This window comes from Aquarana catesbeiana, linkage group LG04, assembly GCF_042186555.1.
Source record: "Aquarana catesbeiana isolate 2022-GZ linkage group LG04, ASM4218655v1, whole genome shotgun sequence".
NCBI classification, from domain to species: Eukaryota; Metazoa; Chordata; class Amphibia; order Anura; family Ranidae; genus Aquarana; species Aquarana catesbeiana.
Genome location: NC_133327.1, coordinates 255844410 through 255863303, shown reverse-complemented (window position 1 = coordinate 255863303; position 18894 = coordinate 255844410).

The following is an 18894-nucleotide window of genomic DNA, read 5'->3' as shown; positions in this document are numbered from 1 at the left end:
GGTGGCACTGCCCCCTTCTGATGTCAAAGCAAAGAGAGAGCCCATAGAGGCGGAGCATTTTACAATTTTTCAATTTTTTGGGTCAGTCGAGCATCGTGATTGATGGTGGATTTACATTGAGGAACACTATTTTTTTATTTTTTAATAAAGGATTTGTCAAAAACTGTTTCCTGTTCTTCTTACTTTTTGACACTTGTCCCTTGTCCCCTTGTCCCCATCAACATGCCTGCTTGTTTGTCCCCCTCCTTTTCCTGACCTGCCAGGCCTTCATGCTCGGATAAGGGTCTGGTATGGATTTGGGGGGACCCCACGCCATTTTTTTAAAAATGTTGGCGTGGGGTTCCCCTTAAAATCCATGGACTGGGGGGCCCATTCCATTTTTCATTACTTTCTTTTTTAATAGCCAGGTGTTGGCAATTGTAACTGCAAGTCATTTTAAATGGGATTTGACTCTTTTTTTTTTTGCTTTAGAAATGTCAGTTTTTCTGTAGCATGTTCTGTATATGCTACAAATGCATCACTTTACAGGAACATTAAAGGGACCCCACAGGCACGATATTTAAAGGAATTTTTCATTTTCATTGTTTCACTTTAAGCATCATTAAAATCACTGCTCCAGAAAAAACAATCATTTAAAAAAAAAATTTATATTAATATTTGTCCCCCAGGGCAGTACCCAGACCCCTATACAACTTTTATGGCCAATTACTTGCATATAAGCCTTCAGAATGGGCACTTTTGATTTTTCCTGTACGGCTCCCATAGACTTCAATGGAGTTTCCTGTTCGAGTTAGAACATTTCCCCTGTTCGGGAGTTCTGCTGCGAACTGAACAGGGGGGTGTTCGGCCCATCCCTATACCCAGGCCACTGCAGCCAGGTGGTGGGAATTTTGACCCATAACTGAAACACTATGGGCTCAACAAATCAAATACAGTTGTGGTCACCCTACGAAACTCCTGGTGACATACCGGGACAAACTCGTTCCCATATTGACACCAAATGATGGCCTCAAATACCTTGTACATTGGGATTCCAAGCAACAAATCCTCCATCCAATGAATCTTGTATTAGTCCTGCCGCAGACATTTACAAACATGCCCACATTGCCCAATGGTCAAAATAACCTCTATAAGTGCTAAGGGCCTTAATACACCCTACAAAAGGTCTGTACTATGGAAAGAGTCCTCTTGTCTCCACACAGATATTTTATGCGTCCAAGAGACACATTTCAAACAATCCAAACAAGCCACAAAAGTAGGCTTGTTCCCTAAAGAATCCCTAGAAGCCCTAATCGTAGCAATACCTAAACTGGGGAAAGCTTCCTGAAATCCCGCAAGTTTTAGACCTATCTCACTTTTAATTAGTAACATTAAAATGTATGTCAAACTGCTAGCTAACATGCTATAACCCCTCATTTCTACCTTGATACACCCAGACCAAGCAGGTTTTATCAACGTACGACAAGCCCCGGATAGCAACAGGAGATTTATAGACTTGATCCAGTGGGCAGAATACCATCAAATGCCTTCTATGCTCCTTTCTTTGGACCAAGAGAAGGCATTTGACTGCGTGCACTGGGGCTATTTTAAATGTTTTCGTTAAGTTTGGCCTCAATGGCCCATTCGGCCAAACCATTTAAGCACTGTACTCCAACCCTAGTGCCTAGGTCTGGATCTCTGACATGCTATCAGATCCATTTCACTAATGGCACCAGGCAGGAGTGCCCACTGTCCCCTCTCATTTTTGTCCTAGTTATTTAACCGCTGGCAGAATCTATCCGTGCCTGCACAAGAATTGAGGGCCGAAGAATAGGTCAAGAGGAACACAAAATTGGCCTATTTGCCGGTGATATTTTTCTTGCTTTAACTGAACCCCTCTCTTCAATCCCTGCTTTCCAAAACATCCTAGAAGAGTTTGGAGTAATATCCTTATACAAAATGAATGACTCCAAATCATTCATGCTACCACTACACCTTCCTCAGCTAGTACAAAAACAATACAAGTCTCGGTGGTTTCTTCCTTCTCTTGGGCGCACTCCTCTCAAAAAACATATTTGGGTAACAAACTAACCTCCCCGAGCAGTCAGATTTTTAAAGCCAATTATGCTCTTCTGCTCAGCAAAATATCCAAACTCTCTAAAAGCCTCTCAAAAGCTACAGCCTCCTGGGCAGGGAAAATAGCCTTGGCTAAATTGTTCATTCTCCCGCATGTGCTGTATTTCTTTAGAACAATTCCCCTCCTGATACCAGCAATCCACCTCGAGACCATGCCAAAAATAATGAACACTTTCATATGGTCAGATAAAAGGGCAAGAGTGTGAAGGGAGCCCATGTTTACACTTGTCACCCATGCAGGACTGGGCACTCCTGATCTAGCTAAATACAGTACTATACATCTTCTGTTTTAGACCAAACAAAAAATTGAACAGCATGCTCTCTCTTCTGACTTCCAGGCGATGCTAGGAGCTTATACGCTCACCCATTAAATTTCCGGACCTTTCCTAGGAACAGCGTACGCCACTCTCCGGACTTGGATCTCTGTCCTAAAGTATGCAGGAAATAACCACAAGCTGATTAATTCAAAGACCCCACTTTCATTGCTACCTTTAATAATCCCAGACCTGGATATCTCTTCATGGAAAAGCTGTGGTCTCAACCTAGTTGCTCAACTATACAGCAACAACAAATGCTCTCCTTCCAAGACCTCACCAGAATCTTTGGCATTCCTCATAAAGACTTCTACAAGTACCTGCAAATCCAACACCTCTTGTACCCCCTAAAACAAAGAGAAGATGTCCAAAATTGATTTATTCTATATTCTCTTTTGAAAACCCAACAAAAAGAGGGATCTCCCTGATCTATAGAACCCTATGCACTAGAGTGCTCCCAAACAAACTTTCAGCTATGGTTTCCTAAGAACATGACTTAGAAGCAACTTACACAATGCAGCAATTGTATCAAGCACTTCAACGACTGAGGAAAGCATCCCAATGTATACCACACTGGGAAACGGTTCTACAAATTTTTCACAGGTGCTACCTCACACCGCAAGTACTAGCAAATCACTTCCTGGGCGCCCACTCCCCATTATGCTGGGGAAAGTGTGGGTGCGTGGGAACTATCAGCCACATATGGCGGTACTGCCCAAAAATCACAACCTTCTGGAAAGAGATATCTGAACTCATCTCTTCCACCACTGGGATAACCTGCCCAATGTTTCCTGAAACAGCCCCTTTTGGCATTGGGCTGGATAAATGGCTGAGCAAATTCCATGTCTTCACCACCCATGTTCTAATCGCAGCCAGAAGAGCTCTGGCAAATGACTAGAGGTCGGATACTTCTCCATCTCCCCTTACAGCTATCAACTTTCAAAACACACATGCTACTTTTGAGCAAATGTTTGCACAACGTCAAGGCAAAAACACCCTGTTCCAAAAAAATTGGGCATGCTGGATCAAGGACCACAGAAACACAGTTAAACCATGACCAATAATAACCCAGACTCTCATCATTATCAGTCTATATCTGTCACCTATTTATTTTTTTTTATCAGGGAACAACCAATCTTCTCTTGTTCTATACCACCATTTTTTTTCTTCTACTCACCCTTTTAAGTTTATGTTTACTCTTAAAAATGTATTTTAAATGCTTCCCTTTGCCTGATCCAATCTCCAATTGGTGACCCATGGCATTAAGTGCACAGAGATATTTTTTTCTGTCTGTTGCTATTTGTATTAAAATACTCTTTCAATAAAGATCAAGAATTAAAAAAAAAACGATTTTGTAGATGTCATTTACCATTAACAAACACCTCCACTTTTCCTCTCCAAATTAAAAAAAACCATTGATGTAAGCCTAAACCTACCATAAGCAACTGTTTGCAATTGCGGGAAGTTGGAGTGAGAACATTTTTCCAAGGTGAATTATTTTGTTTTGTTTCCTGTATATTTTGGAATTTTTGCTTTTCAGGGCACTTCAAAATGTGGCAAAGTGTGGTAGAGCAAAGTTATGTTGTTGATCTCCATACTATAGCCCATTAAAAGTTGTATATTACTATATATTTTCATCTTCCTAAAATGTTAATTGTGGATCCATATAGACATTTCCACTGTGTTGCACTGCATTACAATAAGGTAGTCATCGCATTTTGAATGGGTTAAAGGGTAACTCCACTTTCGTGGGGAAAAAAAATAGCAAATAAAGAAAAAATAATATAGCACATATAATTGCGACACAAATCAAATTGCAATTGAATGTTATTAAAAATGACCTTTCCTTGGGGGCGTATGTGCGGCGCTGAGAGAGATGGATGCCTGACACACTAGCTCTGCTCACTGTGGGACACGATCGGCTCTCAGAGGGCTATAAACTGCCTTGAATCCAACACTTCTAACACCCCTCGAGGCACAAGGACACAGTGCATGTCGTCGTTGAAGAAAAAATCCCGGGACCCCGCTCAGAAGTCCCTTACCCACTATCTTCTCCGCACCAGGGAGCAGTACAGCATGTCCCAAAATGGCACCGTGGACCGAGCACACTCTCCTGCATTGGCAGCCTCCTCAATGCCTTCTGGCTCACCCTCGGATCCTGGCAGTGAGTACACCTCTTCTCTATCTAAAGCTGACCTAGATGCTACCCTAGAAACGATGTATAATAGACTGGCAGCAAAGTTCCAAACAGAACTGCACGAGACCTCCCATGCACTGTCACAGGAGATTGCAGCTCTTGGTACTAGAACCGACAGGCTGGAAACTAAACATGATGAACTAGCCCTGGCATATAATGAGCTCAGCAGGGAGCATGAAACATTAACAACAGCATTTAATCAAATTCAGTCCCAAGTTGAAGACCTGGACAATAGAAATAGACGCAATAATCTGCGTTTGCGTGGCATTCCTGAGTCGGTCACTGATTTGATTCCCACAGTCATCAGGCTGTTCAAGTCTCTCCTTCCAGACTGAGAATCTGCGGTCTTTATGTGTGACAGGATTCACAGGGCCCTCATACCAAAACCTTCAGCAGACAAACCGCCGCGTGACATAATCCTTTGCATGAAGGATTTCCTGACGAAGGAAGACATCTTAAGGGTGGCTAGAAACACCCCATGTATCACCCTTGATGATTACGTGGTTCAGATCTATAAAGATATCTTGACAGCCACATTGGACCGACGCAGGGGCATGAAGGAGGTCACTGCAGCACTGCAAACGGCCCAGATCTGATACAGATGGGGTTTCCCATTTAAATTGGTGGTTTCTCATAATGGCTCCACATATGCAGCCACCACAGTTCTGGGTCAAGAGGTTTTGGTAAAATTGGACCTCTTGGAAGCGGAAGCAGTGCCCGTCCTCCCTTGACCCCCAGGCCATCTCAAATTTGGCACACACCACCTACCAGACGCGACAGAAGGAGAATGCGATATGATAACGCTTAACTGGGGACATAGCTAATAACATTGCACCAATACAGCTATGTCTGTGAGCAGCCCCGTTGGATTTGACGATGACGCAGTCTCAAAGCATCCACTCGGTCAGGACCCTGTCCCTTGGTTCTGTTGCGTGACATCCCTACCCAGCAATATTACCATTTTTTGCTTTTTTTAGAGCTAGGTTCCTCACGCTGGTCCCCTCTTTTGATTTGGGCACGGGACCAGCTGAGCTGCTGGGTTCGAGCCTTAGTTGTCTCGGTTGTAACGTTCTATTTTCAGGAAGGGAAAATGTTCCTGATCCTGTTTACTTTTTGTTCATTTTCTTTTTTTTTTTAACCCTTTTTTTCTCAGGTTGGAATCCTCAACTGTTCTTAGTCATTCTTGTCCTTGTTTTCATGGAGTATGTGAGGTCATGAGATATTTGTTTGGTGATTTAAATGTTTCTGTATGGTCTGCAATCTGTTACCAATGCAATGTGGTAGCACCCACTATAGTAGTAAGGATTGTGGGGTTAGGCTCCATATTTGACAGTAATCTGACAGCCTATTCTTCACTTATTTAGCTGAAATCTCTCCTTAATCTTAGCTATGGTGATTAATTGCATATCGTATAACGTCAAAGGCTTTAACTCTCCCATTAAGAGGAGTAAAGCCTTCTCCCATTATAAGCAACTCAAGGCGAAAGTTCTACTGATTCAAGAGACACACTTCTCGCAAAATTCCCATCCCAAATTCTTTCAAAGAACTTTCCCACAATCTTTTTACACACTTTGCTCTTTAAAGAGTAGCCATATTTTAACACACCTCCTTTCCTATGGATGTGCATTAGATTTACAAAGATAAGGAGAGTCGCTGTGTTATAATCAAGGGGGTTATAAATACCCTAGAGCTTACTATTGCTAGCGTTTACACCCCCAACGAATCCTTTGCCTCCTTCTTCACATGCTTTTCTGATATCTTAGCAAAATATCTATCCCCCCATATGATTATAGGTGGAGATTTTAACATGGTTGCGAACCCCACACAAGATTGGTGCACGGCTTTCACTGGTTCCAGTGCTTTCCCTAAGTCCCTTTCCTGTAAATTCCTTGAATTCCAACTAGTGGATACATGGCGGGCACACAACATAGGAGCAAAGGAATACACATTTTTCTCTCATCCGCACAACAGTTACGCAAGACTAGACTATATTCTCTCCACCCCTATTATTTTTGCTAACTCTCAGACAGCTTCCATATATAACTGTGCATGGTCAGACCACCACATAACCTCCTTCACCGCAGAATTTATTAGGCTAGCCCCTACACCAGGGATCCTCAAACTACGGCCCTCCAGCTGTTGTGGAACTACACATCCCATGAGGCATTGTAAAACTCTGACATTCACAGACATGATGGGAATTGTAGTTCCTGAACAACTGGAGGGCCAGAGTTTGAAGACCCCTGCCCTACACCATTTACGTGGAGACTAAATGAGGCACTTCTTTCAGACTTGGCGGTTGAGTCTCTCAAACTATAGATAACTACTTTGCTCTAAATGCCCTCCCTGAGACCCCCATTCCTACAGTATGGGTCGCTCATAAGGCAGTGTTGCGGGGTAAACTTATAAGTTTAGCAACTGCCCGCAAAAAAACTAATAAGCGAAAAATAGTACAGCTCTCTGCGGAGCTGTACAGATTATACAAAAATTCCACAGCTCTGACTTTAGAGTCTACCAGACTGTCCATCGAGCCAAAACGCCTCGAATTGGACTCACTGCTCTCAGCTAGAGTAGAGAAGGCCCTGCGATGGTCCAAGGCAAGATTTCTATTGCATAGTAAAACTGCCTCAACCATGTTCGCTAGAAAACTGAACCAGTCTCTCCGCCCACCGTACATCTATAAATTGACCACCCCTTCGGGCTTGATTACATCTCACCCATGGGAAGTCTTAAAATTTTTTAAACATTTTTACTCAACATTACTTGGGCCTCCTCAGTCTGGGCCATCAGATGAGGCTTTGGCTTGGTTTAACTCTATTCCAATCCCCACTCTCACCACCTCACAATTAGATGTACTTAATTCACCTATTTCTCAGTCAGAGGTGCTGAATGTCATCAAGGCACTAAAGACAGGTTCATCCCCCGTGCCTGGCGGTTTTTCCGCCATATATTATAAAGTATTTGCCTCCCAACTCTCCCCCAGACTGGTTCAGCTTTTTTTTTTTTTTTTCAAATATAAGTTTATTCAGGCACAAGAAAGGGCAATGCCCCGAAAAAAACATCATGAACAAAAATAATGGTTGAGGACGCAGCCTCTCATAACATCATAACTGTAAACACAACTGCATTTTCTTCCAATGCCTCGACATGTATATTTATCTGAGTTATGTATACAGTGTTCAATATTGCTGCGGATTCTATAATTATGTGGACTTCCCTTTCCTTCCGCCATTTTTTTTGTTCAAAATCTAAGAAAGAAAGATTGGTTGGACGATAAGTAGAAAAGAAGAGGGGTGTGGGAAAGGAGGGGTGCAAGAAATGGGGATAGAGGAGAGAGAAAGAGGGGGGGTAAGGGGGTACGCGGAGACGGCGAATGCCCTGAACTTGGGGTGTGTGTCAGGTTAGAAGGTCGGATGTCTTCATTCACCCACCAAGAGACTCTGTCCCTCGTTGGAGAATATAACAACCAGCCAGTTCGCCCAGGTTTTGGTATACAACTCATTCTGATGTCGAGCCGTGAGGATGAGATCCTCCATTTTCCTGATGTCCTCTACTTTTCTGAGCCACATGCCTACAGTTGGGGGTTTGATGGACTTCAACAGTAGTGGGATACATGACTTTGCTGCATCTAATAAATGCCGGATCAAGGATTTTTTGTATGTTTTACTCGACACGTCTGTCGCATGTAATAAGAAGAGACCAGGATCAGCCAGGATAGGGCATTCTGTGAATTTTTTTATTGTCTGTAGTATAGTCTTCCAGAACTGCTCCAGCATGGGGCAGCTCCAGAAGATATGGAGAATCGTACCCCGGTCTCCTCGGCATCTCCAGCATTGTCCCGAGGAGGATGGGAAGAACTTTTGTAGTTTTATAGGTGTATTGTACCATCTGGTGAGTAGTTTAAAATTCATTTCTTGCATCTTTGTGCAAATCGAGGATTTAAATGTGAATTGTAGAATGTTTTGTTTTTGTCGTGATGTGAACTTACACTGTAAATCCCTTTCCCATGCCCCTATTGCAGGTATTTGGTGATTTTCTGGTGGTGCGATCAGCAACTGGTAGGTGGCCGACAGCGCGTGAGGTAGTGCTCCTTCCTCCGAGCAGTAAGTTTCAAAAGTTGTCAAGGTCTGATCCAGACCCTCGGGAGGAGGTAACATGTTAAGATAATGCTTAAGTTGGAGGGCCCTCCAGAAATCCAGACAGAACGGTCCTTCTGGATTCATGAGATCAGCTGTCGAGGGCCACCGACCATTTGCGATAAAATGTGAAGACTGGAAGTAGCCCCAGCCACACAGAGCTCTGAAGACTGGGTCTATGTATCCTGCAGTGAAATCTGGGGTTCCCAAAATCGGTCGTAGTGGGGAGTTGAGAGATGTCAGTTTTGAGCGTGTGAATAGGGATGAACAAGTTCTCGAGGTCACACCTATCAGGGGATGGTTCTTTAACGTACGTGGTGGGGAGTCATGACACCAGGGCGCTCTATTTAATGGTACGGTACTTTGGGTCTGTTCCAGTTTAGTCCATAATTTAGTAGGTTGGTGTCGTATCCAATCTATAAGTCTGGTCAAATGGGTTGCTTGCTGGTATTTGCGGAGGTCTGGTACCGCCAGGCCTCCATATACTTTGGGTAGTGTGAGCAGTCATTTATTGAGTCTGGGCCTTTTGTTTGCCCATATAAAGTTGGAGAAAAGGGCACTTGTCTGGTCGAAATAGTGAGAAGGTATTTGGATCGGTAAAGCCTGTAAAAGGTAAAGGAACTTAAGGATGTTGCATCTACCAAATCACGAATGTAACCCTGTGTTCCATTTGGTAAATAGAGTCCAGACTGTGGATAATAGTGGGGGGAAGTTCAGTGCATATAACTGTGACAGTTTGGGAGGAATGTATGTGCCCAAGTATTTAAGGGCTGTGTTAGTCCATTTAAAGTTGAAACTGTCTCTGAGGGTAGTAAGAAGGCGTGAGTGCAGTCCTACGCTCATGGCCTCGGATTTGTTGAAGTTGATCTTCAGGTTGGAGATATTGCCATATACTTGGAATTCTTGTAGTAGATTGGGAAGAGAGACTACTGGGTTGGTAAGGGTAAACAACATATCATCTGCATAAGCAGCAATTTTCTGCTGTGTCTCTCCCATAATCACTCCGGTTATATCTGGGTGAGCACGTATGGTTCGCAGGAAGGGCTCCAGTGACTGGGCGAAGAGAAGTGGTGACAGTGGACATCCTTGACGAGTTCTGTTCCTGATCGTGAATGGATCTGACAGGACTCCATTCACACGGGCCCGAGCTGTGGGGTCCGTGTAGACCGAGTCGATCTATCTATCTAAGCATCCTATTTCCCACTCCAACATATCTCAGGACAGAGGTCATGAAATTCCAGTCCACCCTGTCAAAGGCCTTCTCTGCGTCCGTGCTCAAGAAAACACAGGGAGTCTTATTCTGATTCACTACATGTAGTATGTTAAGCACTTTAGTTGTATTGTCCCTGGCTTCTCTTGTGGGGACAAAACCAACCTGATCCAAGTGGATCAGGGAAGGGAAGTATGTTTGGAACCTGATGGATAGTATCTTCCTGAATAATTTAAGATCAAGGTTAAGTAGTGATATAGGCCTATAGCTCCCACATGCCGTCACTTCCTTTCCTTCTTTGGGGATTACTGTAATATGTGCAGTTAGGGTGTCTCTAGGTATACGTGATCCAGAGTCCAGTGAGTTGAAGAATTTTTGCATGTGTTCTCCCAAGGTCGGTAGTAAGGTTTTGTAATATTGGGCCGTAAAGCCATCCGGCCCCGGTGCTTTCCCCAATTTCATGGAAGCCACTGCCTTCTGTATCTCCTTCAAGACAATGGGTTCATCTATCAGCTCACTGAACTCTGCTGGCAATTTGGGCATGTCAGATTTAAGTAATCTTCTATTAGCGGTTGTGGTGTGGGTGTCGTTTGTAGGTTGTAAAGGGAGGAATAGAATTCCCTAAACTCAGTCGCTATAATCTGTGGATGAATAATCTTCTGCCCAGAGGATGATATAACACGAGGGATATAATTAGCCAGGGTCTGTTCCTTCAATGAGTTGGCAAGCAATTTGCCACATTTGTTTCCTAAGATACTCGACAGCATATTTGTAGCACGACCTTCGCCCAAAACTGCATTAAGTCTGTGATTTTATTCCGTAATTGTTTAAGTTCTGCCTCTCCTGCTGGAGTCTGAGCATGTTTATGTCTTGCTTCCGCTAAGTGTAAGTCATGGAGGAGAGACATCACCTGAATTGAACGCGCCCGTTTAATGCATGCCCCATGTTTGATTAAAACTCCACGGATCACCACCTTATGGGCTTCCCATACTATTCCGGGGTCGCTGCCTGGGGTGCTGTTGGTTTTGAAACAGTCATCTAACTCCTGTGAGACATCTTTAAGTACTTCTTCGTCTTGTAGGAGGCTTTCATTTAGTCTCCATGTCTTGGATATAGTGGTGGTGCTATCTGTCAGTGCATATGTCAACATAACCGGGGCGTGGTCAGACCACGTAATGGACCCTATCTTGGAGTCCCGAAGGGCGTGTAGTTGGGCATGTGGAAGTAGGAAGTAATCAATCCTTGAGTAGTGTTTGTGTGGGGTCGAGCAGAAGGTGTAGTCACGTTCATTCGGGTGGAGGATTTTCCAGACATCAATCAGCTGTGCTCTATGTAGTGTCCTGGATATTCGTTTCCTAATGTTAGGCGTGATAGAGGAAATCCCTGAGGAAGTATCCTCAGAAGGGATTAGCGGAACATTAAAGTCTCCGCCTACTATGAGATGGCCTTCAGTGAATTCCAATAGGGCCTCCATAATTTTGTGGAGGAAGTGGTCTTGGTGACAGTTAGGTGCGTAGATGTTAGCAAGGGTCACCTGAACTCCACCTATCTCCCATTTAAGGAACAGGTATCTCCCCTCTGGGTCTGATTTTATAGCCGTACACTTCCAGGGGACTCTATTTGAGATGAGTATGGACACCCCACGGGTCTTGGAAGACCCGTTAGTGGAGTGGTATACCAGTGGAAAGAGTTTGCTTTTCAAAACAGGAAGGTTACCGCTTTTGAAGTGTGTCTCCTGGAGTAGTGCTAGGTCTGCCCTATGGTGTTTTAGATCATGCAAGAGCATCCTTCTTTTTTCCGGTACGTTTAAACATTTGTATTTAACGAGAATATGTGCACCGCCTCCATGTTGTAGGGAAGAGAGGAAGGGTGGGGTTTAGAAGGGATAGAAAGTGGGAGGGGGACTAGCAAGAGGAAAAGTTGGAGTAGAGTGAAGGATTTAGTGTAAAAGTGAGAGGGTAAAGGAAGGTGAGAAGGGGCTACTATCTGAAGCCAAAAACCTTGGCGTGCCAAGGAGGGGAGCAGGGGGTGAAGGAAGTAAAGGGTATTAGGGTAAGATTAATAATAAAGAAGTGCTAAATCGCACTTTGAGACTCTAAATAGAGTATTCTATATCGGTAACACAGTAGTGCTAAGACGCTCACCAGTACTAACTGGTAATCGAGCGCTGGCCTAGGTGGGGTTGTGGATAGGAATAGCCAGCAGTGAGCCTACTGACTCCCCCCCTCCACTCTGCAATAGAACTATATGTGGCAGTAGTAAAATAAGAACGGCTATAACTTCTGGGTGAGGAAGTAGAGTTTAATCATAACGTGTATCAGCAACTTCCTCTGAATCAAGTATATACTTTATGTAACCTATAAATCACAAACAATGACCCAGCCTGAGTATGGTAACAGTTGTAGTTAAAAAAAAAAAAAAGCCCCCCTTTTGACCTAAAAAGAAGAAATAGGGGTAAAACCCCCAAAATTGAGACCGAAAACAGGATCTACTCAAGACCGCCCTCCCAGTATCTAATGTGTGTTCCCCAGAAACACCCCCCACAGGGAAGAGGGCCCCTGGTGGCACACCGACATATTAATTTCCTACTTCTTCAGGCAGCTCACTTCGCCATACAGCAAAAGACATACTTTGCAGGGATGATTATCATGTCCTAGCTTGTCTCTCTCTGGAGGAGCATCCGCCTGGAATCTACACTCTAAGGCTCCTCCCTCCACCCCATGTCACCCGAGTAATCAACTCTGCAGAAAAATTGCATCCCTTCAGCTGTGCAGGCCCAGCATATACACTCACCATATCACTAGCAATATGCAAAACATCTGTGGAATTATACAATACCAGGTTTGAGTCTGTCAAGTATGACGATACTTTAACATTCATGTAGATTAGTCCGGTCTTAGCACTGGAAGGGACGTGAGTGAACCGTCATATAGCAAGCTTGCGAGTGTGCGGTATGAGACCCCCAGCGTGGGAGAAAGTTCCTGTAGTCCGTGGCACTTAAATCTCCCATACGTCCGTTAGGTTTGTTCCTCTTCTAGCGTACTCTCCGCAAGATTCCAGGGTTGGTTGTCTGACAGTACAGTAGGTCCCGGTCCCATCCACCAGACTCTCACTTCAGGGAACAGGTCTCCCAGGGAGTGAAGGCCTCGCATACCCGGGCAACATGGCTCTAGTTGTCCGGCAGTTAGTGGGAGTAAGAGCACCGTCAGAGTACAGACAGAGGAGGAGCAGTCAATAGTCAACATTTCTGGGGGTGAACAGAACATACCGTGCTCAGGCTGCAGAGTGGTCCTGCATCAGGTAACAAAGTCAAGACTCGCGTGTACCCTCGATGGAGGGTGCCCTGGATCTCCTCCTGGAACGCTGCCGACGGGGAGGTTGACTCCGCTGTGTGGAGGACCCTGGGCGTCCTAGGGGACGCGGCATAAGGACTAGCCAGTTTGGAACTGAAATCGGCTCTGCCCCCAGAAAGATAAAGAAGGCCGGTAGATCCAATGGTGTACGCAGGGTAAATGAAGTGGTGGTATTCCGAAAGGTTACCGCCAAGGGGTATCCCCAGCGATAAGTGCAGCCCTGTCTCCTGGCCAATTCCAGAGCAGGTCGCAGCATTGCTCTTCTTTGCGGTGTGGCTCTGGATAGGTCCGGGAGGATCTTTATCTCGGCGCCATCGAAAGTCACCTCTCCCTGTTCCCAGGCCTTGTGGAGGATCAGTTCCTTCTGGGTATAGTGGTGTACCCTACAGAGCACATCCCGGGGTCTGTCTGGATCTGAAGGTCTCGGGCCAAGTGTCCTGTGTACGCGGTCCAATTCCAGGGACGGCGGTGGAGTGCCCAAGACCCTCTCTCCAGTGGCCTCAGGGAGACCCCGCAACCGTAAATTATTACGGCAGCTGCGGTCCTCCAAATCTTCTGGGTGGAGCTGCAAATCCACCGCCGTGGCTGCCTGGGTCTCCTGTGAACTCTCCAGTGCAGAGATCCATTGTGTGAGGGCAGAGATCGAACCTTCTCCGGCATCTACTCGAACCGCAATTCTGCCCTGATCTCCTGTACATCTCTAGTATGAGCCTCTTCTACTCGTTTTATGAGAGCCTCAATATCCGACTTGGACGGGAGGGGCTCGAAGTCCGCTTTAGTAGGGAGGGCCTGTAGAATGGTGCGGAGATCCTCGGGCATGTCTCTCATCTGCCTAGAGGGACCTGCCATGTCTGTATTGGAGATAACAGGGGGCTCCAAGTAAAAGTCCGAAGCAGCAGAAGTGGTTGGAGATGCGGGTACGGATGGTGTGTCAGCTCCGTCTGTGTAATGTACACGTGGCGCTGTAACAATGGCACCCGGTGAATTCCTCTTTGGATCCCGAAAATAGCTCCGTATACTGCTCCGTGGGGTTGATGTGGGGGTGCCGGTAACCGATGCTCTTGTCCTGTATTTCTTATAAGTTGGCATGCCTCATTAATATATGATTTAGCCGTCAGTTGTGCGGGTAGGACAGGGGGTAGCCAGGAGCTCTCTGGAAATGCTTCTTCACTCGGCCATTGCTAAGCCACGCCCCCCTGGTTCAGCTTTTTAACTTTGTCCTACACGGCAACAGCTTACTGGAGGAAAGCAGAATAAGGACCATACTCACCCCCAGAATTTTAGGCCAATATCGGTTATCAACAAAGACCTGAAGATCTTCAGTAGGATTTTAGCGGATATACTTGCGGTAGTGATCTCCTCATTAATTTCCCCTTACCAGTCAGGGTTTATCCCCCACCACCTTATAACAGACAATATCTGCCTAGCCACCGATATTATTCAGGATGCAAACCTTTTCTCAAGGAAACTGTTTATGTTAAGCTTAGACATTCATAAAGCTTTGTCAAATTCCCTGGATGTAGCTCAGAGTTTTTCCAGCTCGGTAGGGGTACTAGGCAAGGGTGCCCACTGTCCCCACTCATTTTCGCTCTGGCTATCGAGCCCCTAGCCATTGCTATACTGCAACACCCGGATATTTCTGGTTACAACAAAGCTTCCTCTACTTATAAATTCTGCATGTACGCAGATGATGTGCTTTTATTTCTCACCAACCCCAGGATCACTTTGTAAAATCTTATTCAAACCCTCTCAGTATTTGCCAATATTTCTGGCCTTTCAATGAATGTGTCCAAATTGATGGCTCTCCCAGTAGGGTTCTCTCCTGCCGAGCTGGGGACTCTCAAAAAATCCTTTTCATTTATATGGGCTAGATCTTCCCTCTCCTATTTATTTGTAAAGCTTCCTGGAGATTACAATTGTTTATTTGGCCATAACTTCCCTCCCACGATTTCTAATCTAAAACAGTTACTTAAAACCTGGTCCCCCTGGTCCTCCTTCCTAGGGAAAATAACAGCTATTAAGATGATGATCCTCCCTAAATTATTATACTTGTTCCTTGCCCTGCCCAATAAGATATCTAAGTCCTATCATCTCAAACTTCAAGCACATTTTAACAGATTCATATGGAAGGACAAGCCCCCAAGATTCTCTAGGGAAGTACTGTATCGCCCTTACAGACTAGGGGGCCTGGGAGTTTCTCAGGTATGGCTGTATTATTTAGCTAGTAGATTCTCGCAACAGGCACAATCAAAGGATTTTGTCCCCAAATGAAGTCTATCTTTTGGGATATTAAAAATTCAAGAGTCCCCTGGGTCAGATTTGGGAAATTGGGACTGGGAAAGATCTACCCGCAGACTTCCTCGTCTTGTTTCCGAGGATGTGCTCTTCCAGGTTCTTTTTTGTTCTGGGAATGTGAAACTCTGCAACCTACTTGGAGAGGGACTCTGGAGCTAATGGACAATCTGGCGGGGAGGCACATGGCTCTGACACATATTCACTGTCTGTTTTTTGAAAAAATCCCTGATATCCCGAAAACCCTAATGAAACTTTTACACACTATTTATATTGCACTGCATTGGGCAATAGCCCTTAACTGGAAGTCTAACACAGTCCCATTCTCGCAGGTTATCTCTCGAGTTGATCAAATAATGTTATCAGAAAAAATATTTCACACACTGCATGACTTCATCCCTATCTATGATGCCAAATTGAACCCTTGGTTCACTTTTTGTCTTCAAGAATGACCTGAGTTATTGTTTTCTTTTTATATTTGTTGTATTTGACATTCTGGCTGCAGTCTTGTTTGACATACCATATTGCAGATAAGATCGTATAGCATTATGATTTTCTTGTATAACCAGGAATACTTATCTATTTGGATGATCACTGTCTACCCATGTAACCCAAATGATTTTTTGATATGTAGTTTTGTATCTCATGTCTTTTTGTACTGCAAACTTCTTTCTCTCAATAAAAACTGCTTAGTAATAAAAAAATAAAACAATGACCTTTTCAATCTGCAGCCACTATAATTTTCTGAGAATGAATTGCAATATGGCTACATGGAGTTGTTCTGTACACAGAGTTTGTACTGACCACTCCCCAGAAACATCATTTCCTGCTTGTGTGATTGGCTCACCAATTTTCCCAGAAGTCTGCCTAAGATACAAGTCAGATTTCAGGCATTCCCTGCAACAAAAATGTCATTTTTGAAGAGATACTTTCAATAGGAGCATGCCTAAAGGGATGCAAGCCCAGCAGATCTCCTCATTAGAGGCCTGCAGCTGCTCACCTGACAGTTAAATATGAAACCACTCCCATTAGATCCACTCAGTACAGAGGCAAAGACAAACACATATGGATTTCTTCAGAATAACAAAAGGTAGGAATCTGCAACAAAGGTTATTATAATCCTTGCAATGTACATAGATCAACCAGAGGGGAATGTTTATTCTCAACAATAGTGGAGTTACGCTTTAAAATACACTACTATGAAAGTTTTATCAGATTTGTAGCATTTTTTCACCACAGCACACCAAAACACATCTGTTAACATCTGTACATTGCGGTGTGCTAAAACACACATGAGGTGCAGTGTACTGGGCAGGTGTCATGAGATATGATTCAGAATATATACCGTAGATCCAATGGCACCACACTTTCGGTATGTGTGGGGAAATTAACTTTGTACTGCTTTTTACTGCAATATATATAGTAGGTCTAACTAGAGCCTAGGAAATGCATAATGCTTTGGTATATGTTTTCTTAGCTTATTAGTTATGATCTGTAATAATAATTAAAACAATACTTGTTTTCCATATTTATGAAATATTGCATATAAATATTATGCAGTCTTTTATCCAGCTAGCAGGATACACACACACACACACACACACACACATATATATATATATATATATATATATATATATATATATATATATATATATATATATATATATATATATATATATATATATATATATATATATATATATATATATATATATATATATATATATATGTGTGTGTGTGTCTCATCAGACATCAGACTACAGGACATGGTTCCAGTAATCCATGTCCTTAGTCTGTTTGTCTTCAGCAAACAGTTTGCATTCTTTTTTGTGCATCATCTTTAGAAGAGGCTTCCTTCTGGGACGACAGCCATGCAGACCAATTTGATGCAGTGTGTGGCATATGGTCTGAGCACTTACAGGCTGACACCCCACCCCTTCAACCTCTGCAGCAATGCTGGCAGCACTCATACTTCTATTTCCCAAAGACAACCTCTGGATATGACGTTGAGCACGTGCACTCAACTTCTTTGGTTGACCATGGCGAGGCCTGTTCTGAGTGGAACCTGTCCTGTTAAACCGCTGTATGGTCTTGGCCACTGTGCTGCTGCTCAGTTTCAGGGTCTTGAAATCTTCTTATAGCCTAGGCCATCTTTATGTAGAGCAACAATTATTTCTTTCAGATCCTCACAGAGTTCTTTGCCATGAGGTGCCATGTTGAACTTCCAGGGACCAGTATGAGAAAGTGTGGGTGATAACACCAAGTTTAACACACCTGCTCTCCATTCACACCTGAGACCTTGTAACACTAACGAGTCACATGACACCGGGGAGGGAAAATGGCTAATTGGGCCCAATTTGGACAATTTCATTTAGGGGTGTACTCACTTTTGTTGCCAGCGGTTTAGACATTAATGGCTGTGTGTTGAGTTTTTTGAGGGGATAGCAAATTTACACTGTTATACAAGCTGTACACTCACTACATTGTAGAAAAGTGTCATTTCTTCAGTGTTGTCACATGAAAAGATATAATAAAATATTTACAAAAATGTGAGGGGTGTATTCACTTTTGTGAGATACTGTATATATATATATATATATATATATATATATATATATATATATATATATATATATTATTCTGCCTTGATTGTGCTTAATAAATTAAAAAATTAAAATTAAAAATAAACTTCAATCAAACAATACAAATATTAAGTATATTAGAAATATGGAAATATGTATTTTTTTCTGTTCCTTCTAAATCATGAAACACTAACCAGTGCATGGAGTACTGAGAAGATGGAAGAAAGTGTTCTTCTGAACTCTTTCATTTGGCAGCTCTTATTAGGCTAAAGCTGTTAACCAAGCTGTCTCATGCTGCATCCCAGCAAAAATCTTTTTTTTTTTAAAGCATATCCAAACCCAAAAGCAAAAATTTTATATATTGCAGCTTACCAGTTCTTAAATGTGGTGGCTACCTTAGTTTTCCTTTTTTAGACTTATTTTTCCTTTTTATTTACCTGGTGATCCTGCTAGTAAGTCTGTGATTTTGAACTCCCTATAAGATTCCAAACTGTCCAGCAAAAGTGTCATCTTTTATATATGTAAAACTTTTATTCCAAAAGCAAAAAACAACTGTTGCTGTAACTGCTTAAATACTGGTAGCTGGAGCTTGGTTTTAATGTGTTAGTCAAGCCCCTCTCAGTTTGCACTACCCTATCCACAGGTTGACATTGATGCTGCCCATTGAAGGCTCTGTTGCTTCTCCATAGAGT